Genomic DNA, 25,738 nt, shown 5'->3' with positions numbered 1-25,738 from the left:
TCAAAAGAAGAAATGCACCCCATGTTTATGGCAGCATTGTTTACAATAGCCAAGATCTGGAAATAGCCCATGTGTCCATCAGTGGACGAGTGGATTAAATAGCTGTGATACATATACACAATGGAATACTACATGGCCATGAGGAAGAAGGAAATCTTACCTTTCGCGACAACATTGATGGACCTGAAAACTATTATGCTAAATGAAATTAGCCAGGCAGAGAAAGAAAAATATCATATGACCTCACTCATTTGAGGAATCTAATGAACAATGTGAACTGAGGAATAAAATAGAAGCAGAGGAGAGATCAAAGGGACCAGAGGGAAAGCAGACAGAGGAAAAGGGGATGAGAGGATGGGATTAGAGAATGGAAAGAGGTTGGTGAAATTGTATAGACATAACAGCGTTATAGAGAGCAGGACAGCAAATCCTGGAGGGAAGGGGGGAGGGCATTGGGCGGAAGGGGGCAAGAGGGATGTTGAAGGGAACACGGGGCTGGAGGAATGTATTTGGTGGGACACTTGAATCTAAGTAAACACAATAAATTAAAATCAATAAATAAAATATTTTTTTCTCTCTTGACTTATAAAAGAAAAAAAGCTTTCCCACAACACTGTTACCGTAATGTGAGATGCCATCCTTCCTATTAAATAATTTTTTACAGGATTCTAGTCATTAGTCACTCTTTTTTATTACTTCCTCAAGGTTGAACATCACATGTCAATCCTCCTGGAGCCAGGGAGCTGTGGGGGTGACTGTCTGCCCTTGGTGTCCATGACGGGAGATGGCCATGTCTCCCTACTGTCTTGGAATCGCTCCCACGTGAGAATGTAAAAACGGTGGACACACCTTGAGCAGACAAAATGGTAGATGAGGTATAATAGGGGTTAGAACATGCTCACACAACCAGCAGATTGTCAAAGCTGCCATTTTTATTTTCTAATTTCCTGTGACTGAGAGCCTAGCATTCTTCTATAACTTCAGAAAAATACTTTGGTAGTCATTAAGCTTTGATTTAAAGTGATATAGTTTCCACCTGGATGGGAGACTATTTTCCTCCTGGGAAGTTTATTAGCAATTACATATGTAAATCTATGCATGCTCTCTCTTGATACATTGTCTTGGGAAAAATTACACCAAGAAATTATTAATGTACATGAAAATGGTTAAAATTCCCAGAGGATGATTGAGGCACTGAATATTTTGCATGTTTTAAGGCAGCCACCAATATCACTTGAGGGTGGCAGGGTTGAAAATAACATTAAAATGATAATTTACTCTGTTGAGAAGTTTTAAAAAATTTGATCAATGAGTGTGTTTCTATTACATCAGAAGAAGAATTGAGATTATGGGCTGTAGAGTCCCCAAGCAGTAAGATAGAGATGACTATCCATTCTTGGCTCTATCGGGGAGGATCTTTACTTAATGCAAATTTATAACATTTTCTTGTATGAAAAATGGATGCACACTTTCCATATTTTTGTTTTGAATCAAATGTTCACCTTTATTTGCACTTCTGATTGTCTTTCATTGTTTTTAACCTTTGTCATCACCACCAGAGATCATGAATGATAATCACAATTTAATTTCTAGCATCTGACATCCTTGGGGATCAAAAAAACCAAATTCACCAACTATCTATTGATTGGTAGTGATATAACTATTATGGAGATGAAGGGCATAGCCAGGTGCTTCATCCTCAGGAGACTCAGGGAAGATAAGATGCAAACATGTCAGATGACGACATTGGAGAAGAGCTAAGGTATAGAGCTCTTAGAGTTGAGAAAGGGGAAGAATGTAATTACTTTTGCCTGGAGAGATGAAGAAAGGCTTTCTGGAAAAGGTGGCATCTGAGTTGGACTTTTAATCTAGTTTAAGGACATTTTATATGGAGAAAGCACATTCAGGAAAGTACAGACAGGCACTAGAAATTTCCTACCTTAACTAGTGTGTGTGTGTGTGTGTGTGTGTGTGTGTGTGTGTGTGTATGTGTATGTGTATGTGTGTAGGTGTGTGTAAAGAAAGAGAACAATGTCTCCAGTGAGATTCTGACAGAAAATAAGACATTTCAGAGTTTATTAGAGAAGACTGTAAGGGACAAATGATTGAAAGGTAGTAATGAAAACTACATAGAGAAATAGTCACTGTTACATGATGTCTTCCTGGCAGGTAGTGCCCTGACGGCAATGCACAAGTCCTCCTGGCCCCAGGTCCAAGGCCGGCAGTCACGGTGGGCCTGCGGTGGGGAGGGAGATGCCCCTCCCATCCAGTGTTCACAGGCTAATCCACAGGCCTCACCATGTTTCTCGTGGTCTTACAAATATGTCCTTCCTGGTTGCAATTTTCTGGCCTGCCTTTCACAGGTAAGAGAAGGCATTGACACTGAACTGAGTCAGTGTTTACAGTTGGGTCTTACTTGCAGCCTTCTGCTCCAACCTGGTGCACGAGGGTCCAGAGCTTAGTGCATGCATGCCCTTCCATGCTGTGTGAGGGGGCAGAGGCAGTCTGCCTGGCTTTGGATATTGGCTCCAGTGCTTAGAACCCATGTGATTTCAGGCAAGTTGTTTATTCTTTCTGTCTCAGTGCTGCCCCATCTGTAAATGGGTGGTAACCATAGTACTTTCTCACAAAGTTATTATGTGTGTTAATGGGTATAAAGTGCTTGGAATGATTGATGCCTCCTGAGTTTTAACTCTTACTAAGCAACATGGTATGTGGAAGGAGCCGTGGGTGGGAAGGGGTGCTGGGCTGACTTGGGGACAGGTTTGAGAGCAAGGTCGAGTCTGAAGCAAAAGCCCAGCTGGCTAGAAGACCTGGGCTTGGCCTGGATAAGGGTCTTCATTCTTGAGCTTGAGATTATTTCTAGAGGATTGGGAGGGATGTTAGCCCCTTCCTAGGTGGTGTGAAGGAACTAGGACTTTCCTCTGTGGTTACTAAAGCAAGCCTAGAGGGGGCCTTTTGTGTAGACCTAATGTGCCTATGGCTGCGTGGACCTGTCACACAATAAAATGACATGCGATTGAATCAGCTGAGTGTGTAACCCCCACTGATGGCAGGTGGGGCATAGAAAGGTGATTCCTAAGAGCTCAGCCCTGTGCCAGAAAGCTTCCATTCTATGGCAGTTCACGTGAGCAATGAGGGATTATAGGATACAAATGGGCATACGGGGAAATATGCTTGTCAAATGTAAAAGACCAAGGCCATGGTTAAAGGAGTGAGAAGTGAAAACTCAGGTGACTGTATCGAGTCATTTCATGCATCTTGAAGCATTGCCTTAGTCAATGCAAAGCCTTATATTGCTGTTTTGAAAAATATTTGCAGAGCAGAAAGTGTAAAAGTAAGGTTGCCTCCGTGAAAATCAGTGTCCTGGAAACTGATAGGCTACCAATTACATTTCAGCTTGCTGACCAGACCAGCTGGACCAGGATGACTTTGCCTGGGGTGAGTGAACCTCTGTGGTACCTCTGGGCCAAGTCTGAGTGTTCCCAGAGGAAGGCGGCCTGGGGTTCCATGGGAGGAAGAGGAAGGGAGCCAAGACATGGAAAATTGTTTGAGGCAGCCTTTGGCATTCATATATTCAAGGGCAGACTTCCCTGTCTAGGGCAGGAGAAAGTTCCCCATCAGTTCTGTCCTGGATGAGACAGGCTTTCTTCAACTGCTCCCAGCCCCTCTCTGTTTACTGGAAATCCTCAATTAGAAGATGCATCCTCTGAAGAGGCATCAACTCTGAAGAGTTGACTTGAAACCTTGGGTGGAATGTTGGCTTCTGTATATTCTTTAGAGACCACCTTATCCAGGGTTACTATTCAATTTTTCAGGAGAATAACAACTTTAGAAAAAATTGATGAGTGCTACTGCATGTTTTGCATTCTTGTTAGGGTGTAGTTATAATGCCTACCCAGCAATGTTAGCTTGAGAAGCTTTCATGTAACCCAACCCTCTCATTATAGAAGAAAAAATTTGAATTCCACAGATGGGGAGCAGTTTACCGACGGGTTCCCAGCTCAACTTGTAAGTAGTCAAGGTGAGACAGGGACCCAGGTCCTCGAGGTTTTCTGTTTTAAACACAGCAAGTTGTTTACATATTGCAATTGCCTTAATATTCTCTTCCCTTGGTCTATTTGGAAAGTACCTAAGATTGAGGGCCTCATTCTGCCATGCTGTCAGCACTTGGGATGTTCATACCCTAGGAAGGATACAGAAGTATCCAGCAGCTCTGTTTTAAGTTCTCACTGTGTCCAAATGTTTCCAGTGATGAGCATTCATTTGACAAGAAAAGTTCAAAACTGGGCAAAATAACTTCCTCTCCATCAGGAAAGTGCCAATAGCTCTGAATGTTTCTTAGCCTTTCTGATGTTTCCCAGAGAACCCTGCTAATCATTCATGGCAATTTAGAAATAGTGAAGGACCTCACAGATTTTGTGCAACCACATTTCCCCAAATGTGTGACACTTATTAATGGTATGTGAGGTGATTTTATATAATATAAAGACGAGACCTTTTATAGTAGAAATAAGTAGGTATTTATTTTAATAAATGTCATAAAATATGTAATAAAAGTATAATTAGTATATTCTTGTTGGTTAGTTCAGTGGTAGAGCGTCGGCCCAGTGTGTGGAAGTCCCAGGTTCGATTCCCAGCCAGGGCACACAGGAAAAGCACCCATCTGGTTCTCTGCCTTTCCCCCTCTCCTTCCTCTCTGTCTCTCTCTTCTCCTCCCACAGCCAAGGCACCATTGGAGCAAAGTTGGCCCTGGCACTGAGGATGGCTCTATGGCCTCCACCTCAGGTGGTAAAATGGCTCTGGTTGCAACAGAGCAACAGATGGGCAGAGCATCACCCCCTGGTGGGCATGCCGGGTGGATCCCGGTCAGGCACATGAGGGAATCTGTCCCTGTCTCCCCACTTCTCACTTCAGAAAAATACAAAAAAAAAATTATATATATATATAATTAGTATAACAAATGTATAACATTTTATTGCTTGGAATGGAGCTAAGTAAAAAGGCAGGTTGCTTTAAAGAAAGATATTAAATAATAATATAATTGGTACCTAAATTTGTCAAAAATTAGGACAGTGATAATCAACAACTGTAGTTTGGGAAGGACTCACCAAGGTCACATGTCACATGTATAAATTGAGCAGTTGTGACAGTCCACAAAAATTGAGCACACAACGGAACCCACAGTTAGTTTACAACTGTAAGTGAGATTTTCATTCCTATGAATGGGAAGGAACGTAACCCTTTCACAAATGGTAAGTATGACCCAGTGATTCTCCCAGGTGGATTCAGGATTCTGCCTGCAGTCCCAACGTGGCCTTCATCGGGACTAAGGCTGGAGGAGAGGAGAGAAGGCTTCCTCTCAGCCTGCCCTGCTTATGCAGCCTTGTCTGCTGCAGGTGGTATCATCTGTCCAGCCTGTGATGCAGGCTGTCTGGGCTGTCTAGCTGCACTTCCTGAGGGTACAGTGTGTCCGCTCCCACCTCTGTGAGTGTACAGCTGTGCATGCATACACCCTCCCCTCCAGTGAGTATTCACAGACCTCTGAGACAGGTTGTTTGCTTTCTTAAAAGGACCCTCAGAGCCTTATGGATCTTCTCCAAGTCAATTAGGTCTGCTGGACCCTGGGTGGGTCTGGGCTGTCTTAGCCCCTACTGCTCAGCTGTGCCTTGTCGGGGTAGGGGGTATGTGTGTGGAAGGGCCAAATCAGGTACACTCGTGGGGCTACCTCTCTGTAAAAGTCCCTCTAGTCACACAACGCCAGTGTCCCCTGCTGGGGTGGGGCGCATGCGCAGCAGCTCAATCTCACACTCTCCACGTCTCTTTCCTACTGGCTTTAGATCTCTTCTTTCCTCTACCTTGGCTCCCCCGGTGTCCTCATGTAGCTGCATGGGTATCAGTGACGCCCAGGAAGGAAATGATACCTGCGCTCAAGGAGCTTATGTTCCACTTGGGGTTAGAAGTTCAAATGGCAGAAGAACACTCAATTGACATATGTGTTTATAGAAGAGTAGAAAGAGGCTGATGTAATGTAAATAATGCTACAATGAACGCCTTTTGCTCAAAGTTTTGTTCATTCTTCAGAGTATTATAGATTCTTAAAAGTGGAATTTTCAGGGAAAAAAGTGATCAATTTCTAGCTTTTGGCAACATATATATTTTCCAGGTGTTTTAGGTGGATAATAATTCAGAGGGGTTTAGGATGCTTGGAGGCACATCCCTAACATTTGAGCTAGGAATTGAAGAAGGAAGTAGTCATTAAAAAATACCCTTGTGGAGATGACGTCAGAGTAATGGCGGGGTAGGAAGCGATACCGATAAATCTCCCCCAAAACTCAACAAGATCTTCAAACAGAAACAGAAAAACCTATCCTTAGAGCCTCCAGATGTTTCACAATACACCCAAAGGTATGATCGAGTGAAAAATTGGCTAAATATATAACCAAACCCCGAAGGAAATAGGGAGTAAGAAATGCTCCGCCTTCCTCACTAACCTAAACAGGGCGGCTTTCACTGGAAACTGAGAATATAGAAACTAAGGCGGGCAAAGGGGTGAATAGATCCAGGCCATGGCACAAACAGCTGAACCAGGCTGTGGCACGGAGATCCAAGCCGAGGAAAAACTGTTCCTGTGACAACCCGGGCAATACAAGCTAACACTCGCGCCAAACCCAGACAAAGAAAGACAAGCGGGGCAGCCATTTTACCCGATCTCCTGGTCGGCGCGCGCAGATAGTGGGCGAGAGATTCCTTCCAAAGCCCCAGGAGTGTGCGCCCGTGTTGTACCACAGAGAGGCAGAGTCAGAGGCATTTGGGTGGGCCAAAAGTGGAAACTCCAGGCTGCCCCAGTGCCCTGGGGGAGCTGTGCACGGGGAGGGAGCGAGAACTAATTCCAACACTAGAACTTTTCCCTGTGGGAGGGAGTTTCACTCAGAGGATGAGGCCGCTGGTCTGATATCCTGGTCTGCGCGTGCAGATAGTGAGCGAGAGATTCCTCCGAGTGTCTCAGCAGTGCCTGCCCATGTTATCCCACAGAGGGGCAGAGTCAGGGGTCTTTATGTGGGCCTAAAGCGGAATCTCAGGCCACCCCAGCACCTTGAAAAAGCCGCACATGGGGACGGAGCGAGAACCAATTCCAATGCTGGAACTTTTCAGTGCGGGCGGGGGGTTTCACTCAGAGGGCGAGACTTCCGGTCTGACATCCTGGTCTACACGCAGATAGTGAAGGAGAGTTTCCTCCAAGCGCCCCGGGAGTGGGTGCCCGCCCGTGTTACCGGACAGAGTGGCAGAGCCAGAGGTCTTTGAGTGGGTGGAAGCCCCGGCTGATTATGCTAGCAGCTCTGACTGACTGAGCCTTACCCAGAGCCCTGTGCTGAGTGGGAATAGAGTGGGGAGTGGCCAGCTCTTTGAGCCTCTTACTATCCAGGCAGAGGCAGCAGCAACCCCATAGCTGGATTATCAGGCTACTAATTGAGGAAGGAAAGACTAGGAGAGAGGCTCCAGGAACACGGACTCTCTCACTGTTGGAGCCTATAAATGCTAATGAGCCTCGACTGCCAACGTGATTAAAGCACAATACCTGACATCGTCATAGAGATTTATCAACTGCAAACCTCTATCTGAGCGTGCCAAAGGAGCAGAACCCGGGGTACAGAGTCACCGACCAGGAAGAGGGAGAGAAAAGAAAAAGCAAGAAGATAACCTCTCAAAATCAAGAATAATCTGCAGACTTTATAACCTATCCCATTTTATTATATTTGTTCGTTTGTTTCTCTTATCTTCATCCTTGATTTTTTTTTTTCCTTCTCCAATTTGGTCGTTTAACTCTCTACTGGTCTTACTCTCTCCTCTCCTTGAACTACACTACCCATAAGTGTTACATCTCCCATTATCTTTTCTTTCCTCTTCCTTTCTCTCTGAGGGTTGCACTCCAAAACCTTTAACTCTCTCTCTCTCTCTCTCATCTTTTTTCTTTTTTCTTCTTTTAGTGGTTCCCTCATTTTTTTCTCTCTCTCTTTCTTTTCTCCCTCTATATTAGTTTCTTCCTTTCTCCTTTACGTCTCCTCTCATTCAAACTTCAATAACAAACAAATTATCTTATCTGGGACTCAAACTTATGATTGTGGCATTTTGGGGGGTTTTTACTTCACCTTTTTAACTCACTAGCAGTGCTCCCATCCCTGGCTCTCCATTTTATCAAGCTTTTGTTCCACTAAATACAATAGTAATTTTTTAATTTGTCACCCCATTTTCCTGTTTCCCTCTTATTCCTCTCATCATAACTCTTAGTCAACCAACACTTAAACGCAAATCATTTTATTCTTGATCCAAATTTTTTCAATATTTGCTTTATGTGGGTCCATACCCCCCCTTTTTTATTTATTTATTTTTTGCCACTTTATTACTTTTCCCCAATTCAGGCCCTCCATTACAGGCATTGTTTGTTCTATTTAGTACAATATAATTCACAGTTCACCACAAGATTTTCTCAAGAAAGAGGGGAGAGGAGAGGAGAGGAAAAAAGGAGGGGGGGAATAATTTCCTTTTTTTTAAAAATTTAAAAAATTTTTTATATTATTTTATTTTTCTTTATTTCACTATTAATTTAAAAAAACAACTTTTTTGATTTTTTATTTTTTTAACTTTTTATTCTTTATTAAATCTCATTAATACTATCAACAAAACCACCCTCAGATGCCATTAAGGAAGAGAAAATTGAATATCATGGATACAAAAGAAAGAGAGGTAACACAGATAGATGAGGAAAAATCTATGGAGAAAAAATTTAATATATTGGAAACCTTGGAGCTAAATGACAGAGAATTCAAGATAGAAATCCTAAAAATCCTCCGAGATATATAAGAAAACACAGAAAGGCAATTTAGGGAGCTCAGAAAACAACTCAATGAACACAAAGAATATATGTCCAAGGAAATTGAAACTATAAAAACAAATCAAACAGAGATGAAAAACTCAATTCACCAGCTGAAAAATGAAGTAACAAGCTTAGCTAATAGAACAGGCCAGATAGAAGAGAGGATTAGTGAAATAGAAGACAAGCAACTTGAGGCACAACAGAGAGAAGAAGAAAGAGACTCAAAAATTAAAAAAAATGAGATAGGCCTACAAGAATTATCTGACTCCATCAGAAAGAATAACATAATAATAATAGGTATATCAGGGAGAGAAGAGAGAGAAAATGGAATGGAGAACATACTCAAACAAATAATAGATGAGAACTTCCCAAGCCTGTGGAAAGAACTAAAGCCTCAAATTCAAGAAGGAAACAGAACTCCAAGTTTTCTTAACCCCAACAAACCTACTCCAAGGCACATCATAATGAAATTGGCACAAACCAACGGCAAAGAAAAAATTCTCAAGGCAGCCAGGGAAAAGAAGAATACAACATACAAAGGAAGGCCCATTAGATTATCATCAGATTTCTCAGCAGAAACTCTACAAGCTAGAAGAGAGTGGACCCCAATATTTAAAGTCCTGAAAGAGAGGAACTTTCATCCATGAATACTATACCCATCAAAGCTATCCTTCAAATATGAAGGAGAAATAAAAACATTCACAGATACAGAAAAGATGGAGGAATTTATCATCAGAAAACCACCACTCCAGGAATTACTAAAGGGGGTTCTCCAATCAGATACAAAGAACAAAAAAAAAAAACAGAGCCACAAGTAAAAGCTCCAAGAAGAACACAATAAAACCAAATTTAAACTGTGACAACAACAAAAAGAAAGGGGGGAAAGAGGATGGAGATTAACAGTAGCAAAGGACGATGTAGTGCAAAAGTACTCACAAAATAGTGTGCTACAATGAACAGGGTAGGAACCCTTTTCATTACTTAAAGGTAACCACCATTGGAAAAACCACCACAGAAGCACATGAGATAAAAAAGATAGCAACAGAGGAAAGATGTATGGAATACAACCAAATAAAAACAAAAGATAGCAAAATGAAAGAGAAGGATCAAACAAGACTCAAAACTAACAGAAAGCAATCTATAAAATGGCAATAGGGAACTCACAAGTGTCAATAATTACACTAAATGTAAATGGATTAAACTCACCAATAAAAAGACACAGAGTAGCAGAATGGATTTAAAAAGAAAATCCAACTGTATGCTGCCTACAGGAAACTCATCTAAGTAACAAGGATAAAAATAAATTCAAAGTGAAAGGCTGGAAAACAATACTCCAAGCAAATAACATCCAAAAAAAAGCAGGCGTAGCAATACTCGTATCTGATAATGCTGACTACAAGACAACAAAAGTACTCAGAGACAAAAATGGCCATTTCATAATGGCAAAGGGGACACTGAATCAAGAAGACATAACAATTCTTAATATATATGCACCAAACCAAGGAGCACCAAAATATATAAGACAGCTACTTATTGACCTTAAAACAAAAACTGACAAAAATACAATCATACTTGGAGACCTCAATACACTGCTGACGGCTCTAGATCGGTCATCCAAACAGAGCATCAACAAAGATATAGTGACCTTAAACAAAACACTAGAGCACCTGGATATGATAGACATTACAGGACATTTCATCCCAAAGTGACTGAGTATACATTTTTCTCCAGTGTACATGGATCATTCTCAAAAATTGACCATATGTTGGGCCACAAAAACAACATCAGCAAATTCATAAAAATCAAAGTTGTACCAAGCATATTTTCTGATCATAAAGCCTTGAAACTAGAATTCAACTCCAAAAATAAAAGAGGAAAAAAATCCCACAAAAATGTGGAAACTAAACAACATACTTTTAAAATTGAATGGGTCAAAGAAGAAATAATTGCAGAGATCAAAAGATATATACAGACTAATGAAAATGACAATACGACATATCAGAATTTATGGGATGCAGCAAAAGCAGTGATAAGAGGGAAGTTCATATCACTTCAGGCATATATGAACAAACAAGAGAGAGCCCAAGTGAACCACTTAACTTCACACCTTAAGGAACTAGAAAAAGAAGCACAAAGACAACCCAAAACCAGCCGAAGAAAGGAGATAATAAAAATCAGAGCAGAAATAAATGAAATAGAGAACAGTAAAACTATAGAAAAAATTAATAGAACAAAGAGCTGGTTCTTTGAAAAGATCAACAAAATTGACAAATCCTTGGCAAGACTTACCAAGGAAAAAAGAGAAAGAACTCATATAAACAAAATCCAAAATGAAAAAGGAGAAATCACCACGGACACGGTAGATATACAAAGAATTATTGTAGAATACTATGAAAAACTTTATGCCACTAAATTCAACAATCTAGAAGAAATGGATAAATTCCTAGAACAATACAACCTTCCTAGACTGAGTCAAGAAGAAGAAGAAAGCCTAAACAGACCTATTAGTAGAGAAGAAATAGGAAAAATCATTAAAAACCTCCCAAAAAATAAAAGTCCAGGCCCTGACGGCTATACCAGCGAATTTTATCAAACATTCAAAGAAGACTTGGTTCCTATTCTACTGAAAATCTTCCAAAAAATTGAAGAAGAAGCAATACTTCCAAACACATTTTATGAGGCCAACATAACCCTCATACCAAAACCAGGCAAGGATGGCACAAAAAAAGAAAACTACAGACCAATATCTCTAATGAATACAGATGCTAAAATACTAAACAAAATACTAGCAAATCGAATACAACAACATATTAAAAAAATAAGACATCATGATCAAGTGGGATTCATCCCAGAATCTCAAGGATGGTTCAACATACGTAAAACAGTTAACGTAATACACCATATCAACACAACAAAGAACAAAAACCACATGATCTTATCAATAGACGCAGAAAAGGCTTTCGATAAAATACAACACAATTTTATGTTTAAGACTCTCAACAAAATGGGTATAGAAGGAATATATCTCAACATGATAAAGGCCATATATGATAAACCATCAGCTAACATCATATTAAATGGCACTAAACTGAAGGCTTTCCCCCTTAAATCAGGAACAAGACAGGGTTGTCCACTCTCTCCACTCTTATTTAATGTGGTACTCTAGTCAGAGCAATCAGACAAGACAAAGAAATAAAAGGCATCCATATCGGAAAAGAAGAAGTAAAGGTATCACTTTTTGCAGATGATATGATCCTATACATCGAAAACCCCAAAGAATCCACAAAAAGACTACTAGAAACAATAAGCCAATACAGTAAGGTCGCAGGATACAAAATTAACATACAGAAGTCAATAGCCTTTCTATATGCCAACAATGAAACAACTGAGAATGAACTCAAAAGAATAATCCCCTTCACAATTGCAACAAAAAAAATAAAATACTTAGGAATAAACATAACAAAGAATGTAAAGGACTTATATAATGAAAACTATAAACCATTGTTAAGAGAAATGGAAAAAGATATAATGAGATGGAAGAATATTCCTTGTTCTTGGTTAGGAAGAATAAATATAATCAAGATGGCCATATTACCCAAAGCAATATACAAATTTAATGCAATTCCCATCAAAATTCCAATGACATTTTTTAAAGAAATGGAGCAAAAAATCATCAGATTTATATGAAACTATAAAAAATCCCGAATAGCCAAAGCAATCCTAAAGAAAAAGAATGAAGCTGGGGGCATTACAATACCTGACTTCAAACTCTATTATAGGGTCACGACAATCAAAACAGCATGGTATTGGCAGAAAAGTAGACACTCAGACCAATGGAACAGAATAGAAAGTCCAGAAATAAAACCACATATATATAGTCAAATAATTTTTGATAAAGGGGCCAAGAACATACAATGGAGAAAAGAAAGCCTCTTCAATAAATGGTGCTGGGAAAACTGGAAAGCCACATGCAAAAGAATGAAACTGGACTACAGTCTGTCCCCCTGTACTAAAATTAACTCAAAATGGATCAAAGATCTAAACATAAGACCTGAAACAATTAAGTGCATAGAAGAAGACATAGGTACTAAACTCATGGACCTGGGTTTTAAAGAGCATTTTATGAATTTGACTCCAATGGCAAGAGAAGTGAAGACAAAAATTAATGAATGGGACTACATCAGACTAAGAAGTTTTTGCTCAGGAAGAGAAACTGATAACAAAATAAACAGACAGCCAACTAAATGGGAAATGATATTTTCAAACAACAGCTCAGATAAGAGCCTAATATCCAAAATATACAAAGAACTCATAAAACTCAACAACAAACAAACAAACAATCCAATAAAAAAATGGGAAGAGGACATGAACAGACACTTCTCCCAGGAGGAAGTACAAATGGCCAACAGATATATGAAAAGATGCTCATCTTCTTTAGTTATTAGAGAAATGCAAATCAAAACTGCAATGAGATACCACCTCACACCTGTTAGATTAGCTATTATTAACAAGACAGGTAATAACAAATGTTGGAGAGGCTGTGGAGAAAAAGGAACCCTCATTCACTGTTGGTGGGAATGTAAAGTAGTACAACCATTATGGAAGAAAGTATGGTGGTTCCTCAAAAAACTGAAAATAGAACTACCTTATGACCCAGTCCCTCTACTGGGTATATACCCCAAAACTCAAAAACATTGATACGTAAAGACACATGCAGCCCCATGTTCATTGCAGCATTGTTCACAGTGGCCAGGACATGGAAACAACCAAAAAGCCTGTCAATAGATGACTGGATAAAGAAGATGTGGCACATATACACTATGGAATACTACTCAGCCATAAGAAATGATGACATCGGATCATTTACAGCAAAATGGTGGGATCTTGATAACATGATACGAAGTGAAATAAGTAAATCAGAAAAAAACAGGAATTGCATTATTCCATATGTAGGTGGGACATAAAAGTGAAACTAAGAGACATTGATAAGAGTGTGGTGGTTACGGGGGGAAGGGGGAAAGGGAGAGGGAAAGGGGGAGGGGGAGGGGCGCAAAGAAAACTAGATAGAAGGTGACAGAGGACAATCTGACTTTGGGTGATGGGTATGCTACATTATTGAAAGACAAGATAACCTGGACTTGTTATCTTTGAATATATGTATCCTGATTTATTGATGTTGCCCCATTAAAAAATAAAATTATTAAAAAAATACCCTTGTGTATCAGTCAGGGTCCAGTCATGCGACAGAAGCTATACTGTAATTTGAATAGGAAAAGGTTAATGCTGTGTAAAGAACTAACTACCCCACCCCTACGGTAGGACTATGAAGAACACAGGAATAACAGGTAAAGAGAATAGTCATTACCTCCACTTCTAGGGCTATGAATGACACTAATGAAGGAATGAATTTTAAAGAGGTCTTCCCGTTACAGAAATCTAGATTTAATCAGAGAGGGCATGGCTGTGGTCCACAGGGTGGTGGCGTTTGCTCAGGTGTTGCCCCTGGTGGACTCCCTGGGTATCTGTCCTTCAGGTGCTGGAGCAGGGAGGGGTGGTCCTCAGGGATGTGTCTTGCAAAGAACTCCCTGGGGAGCTACTTGTGAGGCTGGTGCTGATGAAACTTCTGGGACATAGGGGTAGGGAGAATGTGAGTGCCCCCGGAGTCTTGGCCATACTAGCTGCTGCCCCAGAGGAGCAAATGGAGAAGAGTACGGTAGAACCAGGAGGAGTGTCCCTTCCTCCACTAGGATCCCCCAGTGCCTCCTGCCTACAAAGTTTAACAGTGTGCCAGTGAGCAAGGAGAGTAGGTTTAGACATGCCAGGTGGCCAATGTAGAGTGGCTTTGGAACCAAGAGGCAAACACACCAACTCCTACTCCGTCTTTGGCTGAGGGTTATTTCTGGGGCATTATGGCACCAGCACCCTTGCCCATATCCTTTAAGGGCTCATTATACTCCTGTGTCTGGAGAAAGCCCTCAGGTGGGTGCCCTGAAGATGTGGGTACAGCACCCAAAGAATCTGCAGCAGGTGCTGATAATATACGGTGTACAGTTACTTATCTATTTTATATATTGTCTATGTTCCCACATTAGAACGAGGACTTTATGAGGGCAGAGTTTTGTCTGGTGTATGGACTACAACCAGAACAATGTGGAGTATATAGTATGGGCTCAATTAATCTGTGGTGACCTAATGCATAGATTTCCATGGGTCTCAGAAAGGATGTGAGCATCCATGGCCCTGGTATACCTGGAGCATTAGTTCATAGGATCCAGAGATACCCCTTTCTAATCTTGAGCTGGGAAGTAAAGAACATTCAGAGCAGCCCACACACTCCCTTTCAATATGACTGTGTCTAACAGGATAAGACAGAACACAGTGCCTAAGACTTCTCTGGGCACTTCAAAACAAGATTTGAGATTGCTTATTTTCCAAGGGCAATTGTAAATCACAGCAGCTGCCTGGCTCAAACTCGCTGGGCATATTTTATTACGGATGGAAGATGCCTATGACTGCTACCCACACGGGAAGACACTCCCTGCACAGCTAGCCTTGTCCAACGGGATTCAGCTCCTCAGCAGGGAATGTTCGGGAATCTTTCTCTATTAATTATTATTATTTTTTCATTGATTTGAGAGAGAGAAATGGGGAAAGAGAGAAAGAGAGAAAGAGGGAGAGAGAAGCATCAACTCATTTCACTTAGTTATTCCATTTAGTTGTGCACTCATTGATTGCTTCTCATCCATTAATTATTTAAGGCACCATCAACATATTTAATCTACACTTTGGTTTCAGCCTAAAAGGAATATTTTCACTTTCACTCCAGTGTTTTATTAAAATAGTGTTGTTGTGAGTGAGGTTCTGAATTTCAGTATAATTTATTTTACTTTAGGATGAAAAGCTGTATGTGTAGCCATTTTGTCTAGCATCAAATAATCTCAGACTGTAACGTAAAAGACCAAATGTTTATCTTAATGATATTTTTGTGCATTGGAATTTTTTTTTAATGAGATTCAGGGAATGCAACCCAAGTCCGGATCTGGACTTGGGGATCTAACTCGAGGTCCAGGTCAATCAAGTGTAGACAAGTACAAATTCTGAATTAAGATGGTGATAAATTTAGAGAACAGGATCAAATTTATCCCTGAGCCTGCAGCTGAGTGTTTTAAAGTGACTGAAAGTGTGAATACACAATATACAGGATTCAAAACGCATCTTAGGCACCAACACTTTCAGAAATGTTATAAAATCAATGGAGTTTGAAAGGAAATGTCACTAGTTCAGTGTGAGCTGATGTTAATCCAAATCCTGCCTCCAGTTTAGGAGGCCACCTGTGAGGTGGGGGCCATGTGTGAGGCCACCAGGAGAAGAGACCCTATTTCCAAGGAAAGCCTGCTGTCCTAAGGAACTAAGTCTGCACAGTGCATCTCTCCATTCACACAGTGCTGAGAAGAGAAGTTTTCCCCTTTACCTTCTTCAGATTTTGATACAAGACCATATGGGGAAGAAGGCACATGGTGCTCTCAGGGCCTGGCTGATGGGGTGACTCCACCTGTGCGATGTTTTTGGGAAGGCACTTGGCGAGGTGGCTGAGAGCCTTGATTTTCTCATCTGAAGCACAGGAATGGCAACAGCACCAAATCCCAGGTTTGTTAGAAAGACTAAACGAGATGCTCCATATCAAATATGTAGCACTTAGCACGTTGCTAACATTAAAACATTCTAGGTATAGAAACCTCAGGTAGTTTCTATATATTCACAACCTCAGGCTAAAGGCAGTGACTGTGGGGTCATGTCTACAAAGAATAAAACAATAGGACAATATCCCTGGTGAACATAGATGCTAAAATTCTCAACAAAATATTAGCAAACTGAACTTGGCATTACATTAAAAAATTATATATCAGGATCAAGTAAAATTTATTACAGGGAAGCAAGGGTGGTACAATATTTGCAAATCAATACATGTGATTCATCATATAAACAAAATGAAGGATACAAATTACGTGATTATATCAATAGATGCAGAAAAAGTACTTGATAAAATCCAGCACTGATTTATGACCAAAACTCTCAGGAAAATGGAAATATAGGGAACACACAAAAAATTGTTATATTTATTACTTATGAGTGAACATATGTGGTTTGATGTGGCCAGTTCTCTGAAGTTGTGTCTTTCATTTAATATTTATCTTGGCAGCCCAGAAGCCGCGGTATTCCTAGAATATGTAAAGAGTGTGGAATTCCATGGCCTCTGCTAAGAAGCACACTAGGTTAAGGTCCAGCAGCATCCTTGCTTGGAGGAGATAAAGAACATCTCAGGAAACATGTCAAACTGATTCAGTTTTTTAAAGAATCTGGAATAACATTCTTGAAAAACATATCCTTGAACATCTACAAGAGAACAAGTTCCACAAAGCATGTTAAGTTTCGGTACTGATAAAGATTAAGTTCAGTTGTGGTAAAAGAAAAACTGAAAATCATAGAGGTAGAAAAAGTGTTTCTCTCAAACTAAGGGAAGCTGAGGTTTGGTGCTTCTGTGAGCATTAGCTCCTCAGCCCCCTCTGCTGCTCTGGGGGTCACCATAGGGTTCTGCCCCATTGGATCAAGATGGCTGCATAGGCTCAGCCTTCATATAGACATTCCAGCCAGTAGAAATGAAAAAAGTACTAGCAGGAACAGGGCTTCTCCCATTAAGAAGTACTCTCAGGGGTCACACATGATACTTCCGTGTAGATTCCCTTGTCTAGAGCTTTGTCATGTGGCCATACCTAGCAGCGGCTAGAAAATTTAGTCTTTATGTCCAGTGGCCATGTGCTTAGCTAAATATAAGGGATTCCTTCTCCAATAAGAAGGGAAGATGGATACTGAGGGACAATGAGTAACATCTGTCACATGTTCCTTCCCTTTGTTCTGTAGCAGATCTGGTTGGCCACACTGGACTGCTATACTTAAGGTGTGTTTCTGCCCCACTTTGATAAGGAGACAAGGGCAAGGGATAAAGCTCACCTCTTTTACAACAACACTCAGATGTATTATTGTTTTTATCTTTTTAAAAAATTTACTTATTGATTTTAGAGAGAGAGAGAGAGAGAGAGAGAGAAAAGAAATTGATTTGTTGTTTCACTTATTTGTGCATTCATTGGTTGATACTTTTGTATCTCTGTTAGTAGTAAAATTTTCTAATTGCCCACCAGTTCCACAGTAATGGTGATTTATAAAGTAGGGAAGTAACTTTACTTTATAAAATTTATAAAGCAGAGTTATAGCAAGTTAAAGCATATAATAATAATTACTTACCAAATACTTTATGTCGGATTTTCGCTAAGTTTGGCAGAATAAATCTTTTTTTTTTTTTTTAGTTTTTTTAAAATTACTTATTTACTTTTAAAATTTTTATTTATTCATTTTTATTAGAGAGAGAGAGAGAGGGAGAGATAGATAGAGAACAGGGGGAGGAGCAGGAAGCATCAACTCCCATATGTGCCTTGACCAGGCAAGCCAGGGTTTTGAACTGGCGACCTCAGCATTCCAGGTCGACGCTTTATCCACTGTGCCACCACAGGTCAGGCCAGAATAAATCTTTATAAAACAACTTACTATAGTTAAATCTATCTTTTTACTTATACTTTGGTTGCTCCACTACCGCCCACCATAAAAGCTGGAACGCCCAATAGTGGACGGTAGGGACCAGGTTGACTACCACTGCAGTACGTGATATAGACAGGATTGGAACCCATTCAGTTTGACTGACAGTAAAGTTTCTTTTTCCCCCTACCTTGACCACCAGCAGGCCTCTGCCAGCAGCAGATGGGAAGGCTTAATGGTTCCAGGGCTGTGAAGCCATCCAAACTTGCACATGTGTGCACAGGCAAATTGCTCTGGAATAGAGAATGATGGCTCATTGGCCTAGCACATCCTCTGCTAGTCTAGTGGCAGGTCAGGTGAGTGTTGGTCAAATGGTCCAGACTCTGGGGCTGGGGCTTTTGCCCCGAAGCTGCTCCTAGGATGCCAAAGGTACAAGGGTTTTCCCAAGGGTTTATTAAAGGAGCATTTTGGCTTTCATCTTGAAAGTGGCACAGTGATTCATCTTCCACAATCTAGTTCTCATATTCTTTTTCTTCTCTCCTTCCCTCCCTCTCTTCCTTCCCTCCTCCTCCTCCTTCTCTCTCTTTCTTGGCTTTTGTTCCTGGATAAATTAAAAGTTTGTTACACTACCGCTATTCCTTTTTTTTTTTTTTAAGAAAGAGAGAGAGAGAGAGAGAGGTGGAAGGGACAAACAGGAAGTGAGAGAGATGAGAAGTATCAACTCATAGTTGCAGCACTTCAGTTGTTCATTGATTGCTTTCTCATATGTGCCTTGACTGGGGGGCTCCAGCTGAGTAAGTGAGCCCTTGCTCAAGTCAGCAACCTTAGGCCAAAGGCAGTGACTGTGAGGTTGTGTCTATGACCCCATGCTCAAGCCGGCGACTCTGCTCTCAAGCTGGTGAGCCCGCGCTCAAGCCAGATGAACCTATGCTCAAGCTGGGAACCTTGGGGTTTTGAACCTGGGTCCTCAGCATCCGAGGCCAATGTTCTATCCACTATATCACTGCTTGATCAGGCTGCTCTTCCTTTTTTTTTTTTTTTAAATAATTTTCACTGAGAAATGATGGAGAAAGGTCTCAATCAATTTTAATGAGCCTCACATCTATTGATATTTATAACCCAGGCAATTCTCCTTTAAAATTAAACAAAGCAGATAATCCAAAACACAGTCACACTGTAATAGTTGATAAAAGATCAGGCTTACAAATAGAGATAAATGTTATTGGTGGTTCTTGAGGGAGGCTGTACCGGGCACTGCAATGTGCAGTGTAGTGAAGAAACCAAAGACACAGAGGCTTTCTTTAGGTATTTTGGGAAGAATTTGTTTATTCAACAGTTTCTTTTATCCAGCACTTAATGCATATGTTAGAAATGTTGTCAGGCTGTAGTGTACCAAAAGAATCACATGATAATTAAGGGGTAGCATGCTCTAAATGCAAGCTGTGAAATCAGATCCATCTGGCTTGTTCGGTGGCTGATTCTATTATTTTCTGGACTTGTGACCCATGGTTAGTCTTTGAGCTCAGTTTCTTCAACTATATAGTAGGAATAATTATACCTGATTGGTAGAGGAGATTTTAGAAGACATATCTCTATTGCTATATATCCTGAAATATGTACAAGTGGCTTAGACATAAGGTGTCACAATAGTGTATCACAAAGAACAGAAGTCAATGTGCACAGGGATGCTGCAGTTGGAGACCCCCATTAACTCCAGCAGGGATTTTATATCAGCTATCTACTACCATGTAGCAAACTGCTTCAAAACATAGAACCTTAAAACACAGGATTCTGCATGCTGGGCAGAGGTCAGTAGGGACAACTTTTCACTGGTCCAGGTGGTGGGGCCTGGGGTCACTTGTGTGGCTACATGCACCAGGACCTTTGCTGGGGTAGAAACAAAATGATTTTACTCACATATCTGGCATCTGTGCTGTGATGACTGGGACACCTAGGGGCTGGCCAGGTGCCTTTATGTCTCGCATGGTCTCTCCAGATCGGCGGGTCTCCCTCAACGTGGTCCCCCCAGCCTGGTGGGTCTCACCTGGCATGGTGTGTGAGAACTCCTGGAGAACCAAAAAAGAAGCTTCCAGGCTCCTTGGAACCTAGATCTGCAACTGGCACCTTGTCCCTCTTGCCACATTCTGCTGTGTCAGAAGAAGTCCCTGTCTAGCCTAGATTCAAGGGAAAGGGCATAGACTCCATGTCTTGATGGGAGAAGCAAGAACTTGTAGTCATCATTTACCCATAACACTCATGATATTAAATGAATTACCTTTTTCCCAGTTTTCAGTTATAATTGCTGCCACCTGCCAGAAGAGACATGTGCTATTCACAGGTCTAGTTATATGTCAGGGCTCTGGGATTAAGGCAGAGGAAGCAAATTGTCTCTCCTGAGCCCCCTTTCCAAAGTGGCACCTTTACAAAAATTTTTAGTGTATGTATCATGTTAACATAATGGTTGTTAAAGCTAAGAAGAAAAGAAATCAGAGAAAGTCTTTTATTATTTATTTATTTATTTATATTTTTTTACAGAGACAGAGAGAGAGTCAGAGAGAAGGATGGATAGGGACAGACAGACAAGAACGGAGAGAGATGAGAAGTATCAATCATTAGTTTTTTGTTGTGACACATTAGTTGTTCATTGATTGCTTTCTCATTTGTGCCTTGACCGTGAGCCTTCAGCAGACCAAGTAACTTGCTCAAGCCAGAGACCTTCAGTCCAAGCTGGTGAGCTTTGCTCAAACCAGATGAGCCTGCACTCAAGCTGGCGACCTCGGCGTCTGAAACCTGGGTCCTCCGCATCCCAGTCCAACACTCTATCCACTGCGCCACCACCTGGTCAGGTGAGAAAGTCTTTTAAAAACAGCACCATGAGACATAAAGACAGAGCACTCCAGAAGTAGACCTGGATGTCCTTTTCTCCTTTTCTAAGAGCAAGGCAGACCCCTCTCTCAACCACAGACCCCAGACATCATGTGAATCTCCTTGATATTAGAACCCATATACCTCTCACAAGTCCAGAGCATCCTGGAAGCAGCCTGTTCAGATGCTGCTGCTGCTGTATGTGTGTCTGCATGCCTATGAGTGTGTATTAGTGTATGCACAAGCATGCAGAAATGAGTGTATGAGTCTGTGCAACTGTGTGGAGATGAGAGAGGGTATGTGAATGCACATGTGTGTGTGGTGTGGAGACAGAATATAGAAGTGGGAGCAAACTCAGTACCGGGCAAAGAGAGCACATGGAATCCTGATTCAGAGTGATGTGATTAGAGTCTGCCAGCTACTTGGAATATTGGCTGACTCCAAAGCCTGCAGCTCCTTCTGTCCATCACTGATGGTGACATATCCGAGGCTTCAGAAGTGACTGAAGAAAGTAATACAATTCTTGCCAGCCCAGCACTGGCCAAATCTGAAAAGTCTGAGGCCAGTGGGGTGGGGGACGGAAGACACTGAAGGTGCAGGGGTGTGGGATGTCGAGGGATGAGTGGGAGGGCTCTGTGACCAGCCAGTCACTGGCTTCTGGAGCTCATCACTCGCCCTGAATTCCCTTCATTCAGGGCATCCTTGCAGAGGGGGCCGTGGTGCACTGTGAACAGCATAATCCTTTTGGTGCATTTGGGGGTGGTCCATGTCAGCCCTTGCTGGGTCCGGTGTCTTTATCCCAGGTTTATACGTGCGGCTTCGCCTACCAGTCTTCCTCTTTGTTTTTCACCAATATTTCAGCAGCAGGATGAGATTTTAATCTCTTTAGACCGGGGGAAATAATTTTTCCTCTTCGTTTCCACTTTTTAAAAAAAATTTTAAATTTTATTTTTTTATTTTTCTGAAGTGAGAAGTGGAGAGGCAGAGAGACAGACTCCCGCATGTACTTGACCGGGATCCACCTGGCATACCCACGAGGGGGTGATGCTCTGCCCATCTGGGGCATTGCTCTGTTGCAACTGGAGCCATTCTAGCCCCTGAGGTGGAGGCCATGGAGCCATCCTCAGTGCCTGGCCAACTTTGCTCCCATGGAGCCTTGGCTATGAGAGAAGAGAGAGATAGAGAGAGGAAGGAGAGAGGGAAGGGTGGAGAAGCAGATAGGCACTCCTCCTGTGTGCCCTGGCCGGGAATCAAACCTGGGACTTCCACATGCCAGGCCGACGCCCTACCTCTGAGCCAGCTGGCCAGGGCCTCCTCATTTTCACTTTTAAATGCCAGGTATTTCTGTATGGCTTTGTTTTAAGTTTGGGATGATTGATGGCTTTTCAGTGAAAAAATAACAACAAAAAATTACTTGTGGGGCATTTTCAAATACATCTCTTATTGTGGTACAGGAATGTTTGAGAGGAGAGGTAATTTTATAAATGATTTGTTAGTTGATAATTATTGTTAAGAATATATAAGTACTACTTTGTGCCAAGCAGTACTTTTAAATGCTACGTACACACGTTATTCTCTTTTTACAGGTGAGAAAAAACATGGCCCAGAGACAGTAGGTGACTTTTTATGGTGATTCTGATGTCAAGTAGTGTAGCAGGGTTTAAACCTGGGCTTTCCGTCACAGCAAGCACCTAAGCTCTGGGCCAGTGTGCTCTTCTGTATCAGTTATGTGTGTGATCCAAATATAGCAGGTGTCACTGGTCAGTGAGTATAAATTGACAATGACATTGACCCCTCCTTGGCTCTGCCCCTGTCTCTTGACCACTTCAAGTCCTGTCTTTTCTAGTATTGACCTCTTTGAAAATTTCTGGCAACCTCCCAGGGTGCTTTCTTGTGTCCACAAAGCAGCTCTAGCCTTGGTCTCTTGCTGAGACACTAGAATTTAAAACCAGTCACTTCCCATTGCATATCCTAATGGCCTGGTTTTAAATGTAAATGTTCGCTTGGTATGGTGTGGAAAAATTGCTATTGCCAAAGTGTGGCCACATCCATTTCCTCATTTAAGCCCTATGATGATGCTGTTGTATGGTAGCAAAGCTATTATAATCATCTTTCTCCCATTTTATAAATGTGGAAAATGAGTCTCAGTGGCATTATTTGTCTGTAAAGCATAGCTGGTAAAGAGTGGAGTTAAATTAACAGAGCTGTTTCTGATCCCAAACAACCACACACAATGCTGCCTCCTTAATACTTGTTGCTATAGATGTCCATAGCCTTGAGACCTATTTTTGTAACAAAAACATGTTGTCTATAAAGTAGAAAAACTAATTTATGGAAATTAAGAAACACTGTTGTAATAGCCTTTGTTTCATAGAGAAAATAAAATGGATATGACAAAGTCCTTATAATGGACAGAAAGGAGAACAAAATCTATGAGATATAGCTAAAGACATATTGAGAGGGAGATTCATTGTTCTTAGATGCTTTCATAACTTGAAGATTGAAAATGAACTAAATTTTCAATAAAGAAAACTGGAAAAAAACAGCAAAATAAGCTAAAAGGAAACAGGAAGGGTCTAATGTTTATGAAATAGTTAAGAAAAATAATAAGAAATAAATAAAAGTAAAGTTAGTTCTTAAAAAATAAAACAGAAAGCTCTTTGTATATGTGTGTGGGGGGTGAAAGAGAAATGATGTTAGGAAGAGGCTGTAATCAAAGTATTTTTTAAAAAGTGTAAGATAATGCTATATGCAGCTTTATAGAAACACATTGTAAAATGTGTAGAAAAGGAAAGATTTCTGTCAAAATACACATTACCAAATTTGACCCAAGAAAAGACAGAAAAACCGAAGAGACCAATAGCGTGGGCTGACTTGAAATCTTTATTAAAGATCGTTATTTAAAAGGCACCAGGCTCAGGTGGTTTTACCCCTGAAATATATCTGAATTTTAAATAATAAATAAGTTCTTTGTTAATGAAGCACTTTAGATAATAATAGTTTTTCTCTTTATTTTATAAAGCTATTTTAGGCTTAACATTAAAAGCTTAACAAAATAACACAAAGAAGAAATTGATAAGCCAATTTTATTTATGAATATAGATGTCAAAATTCCAAATAGAAGGCTGACTTATAGATCAGTTTTAGCAACACATTAAAAGAATAATATATCAAAATTAAGTAGGATTTCTTTTATTTATGCAAGGATGTTTCAATATTATAAAACCTATTAACATAATCATTACATCAACAAATTGTGATTCTGTTTCTTCTAGTCGCTAGAAAGCCATTTAATAAGATTTTAAACAGCCAATTCTAAAAACCCACAAATCAAATCAACACAAAAAAACCTCATATTCTTAGTCATCTTGCTATTGACTAAGAATAATCACTATACACGGTGAAACACTAAAGCCATTGTTCTAAAAATCATTCACAGGATGTACACACCCACTGTCCTTTCCTGTCCGGTCTCATCGCCTTTCTGTGCTGATGCCTTGTACAGCTCAACTTCAGACTGGGTTTCTCTCTTTAGCAGATTGTTGAATGTCTGCTCCGAGTCTTCACTTGGATGGCTGACACACTCCTGTGGCTGCCGCGGAACTCTTGGTTCCTCCTCCCCCTCTAACTGATCCTTCCCTGCTCTTTGCCCATCTCAGTAAATAGCACCGCTCTGACCAGAGCCCTCCTGTTCCCCCCTGTACCCTCCCATCCTTCACCCTTTAATCTCATCTATTAGCAAATCTTGTCTTTTCCACCTTTAAAATGCATCTTGAAAGCTATCTCCCTTGAAGATTAGAAGATGACTAGTTGGGAGATCATTAAGTTAGGACACCATATTTTTCTTGTGCAACTTGTTACATCCACAACTTTTGTAATTTAAGATCTCATAAACTAAAAGGTAAAAGAAGGAAAACAAAAAGTCATGTTGACATTGAGTCCTGAAAAGTGTTTCTTATTGCCTTTGAGTGCCATGTTTCTGAGAAAGCTTTCCAACTGGAATAATCAATGGTGCATGAGAAACACGAACAGAGAAGACAGCAAGGTCACTGCTGAAATGAAAAACTAAGTGACACAGGGCTTGAAGACTCTCTGAATCACTGGCATTCCCCTGTTCAAGTTGAGTGGAATAAATAAGTCCCCCAAACAAAATATAAGTCATAAGCCAAGGTTTTTTTGAGATGTTACAAGTGCTGTTTCTTTCCTTCCTCCTCCCTCTCTCTGTCATTTCATTCAGCTCTTGACAGGGTGTTAGGCTCAAGAGACTTCTCATCTTCCAGTACTTTGGTTACTGGAGGCTCCCACCTGCAGATCCTGGTTAATCAATTGTGGTAGCTTACTCCAATGTAGGAGGCAGTGCCCCACACAGATACTTCCAGTGTCCATCATAGCATTCTAAGAGTAATTTAA

This window comes from Saccopteryx leptura, chromosome 9 (genome assembly GCF_036850995.1).
Source record: "Saccopteryx leptura isolate mSacLep1 chromosome 9, mSacLep1_pri_phased_curated, whole genome shotgun sequence".
NCBI lineage: Eukaryota > Metazoa > Chordata > Mammalia > Chiroptera > Emballonuridae > Saccopteryx > Saccopteryx leptura.
The sequence above is the reverse complement of the archived record's forward strand: the minus strand, read 5'-3'. Positions refer to the sequence as shown.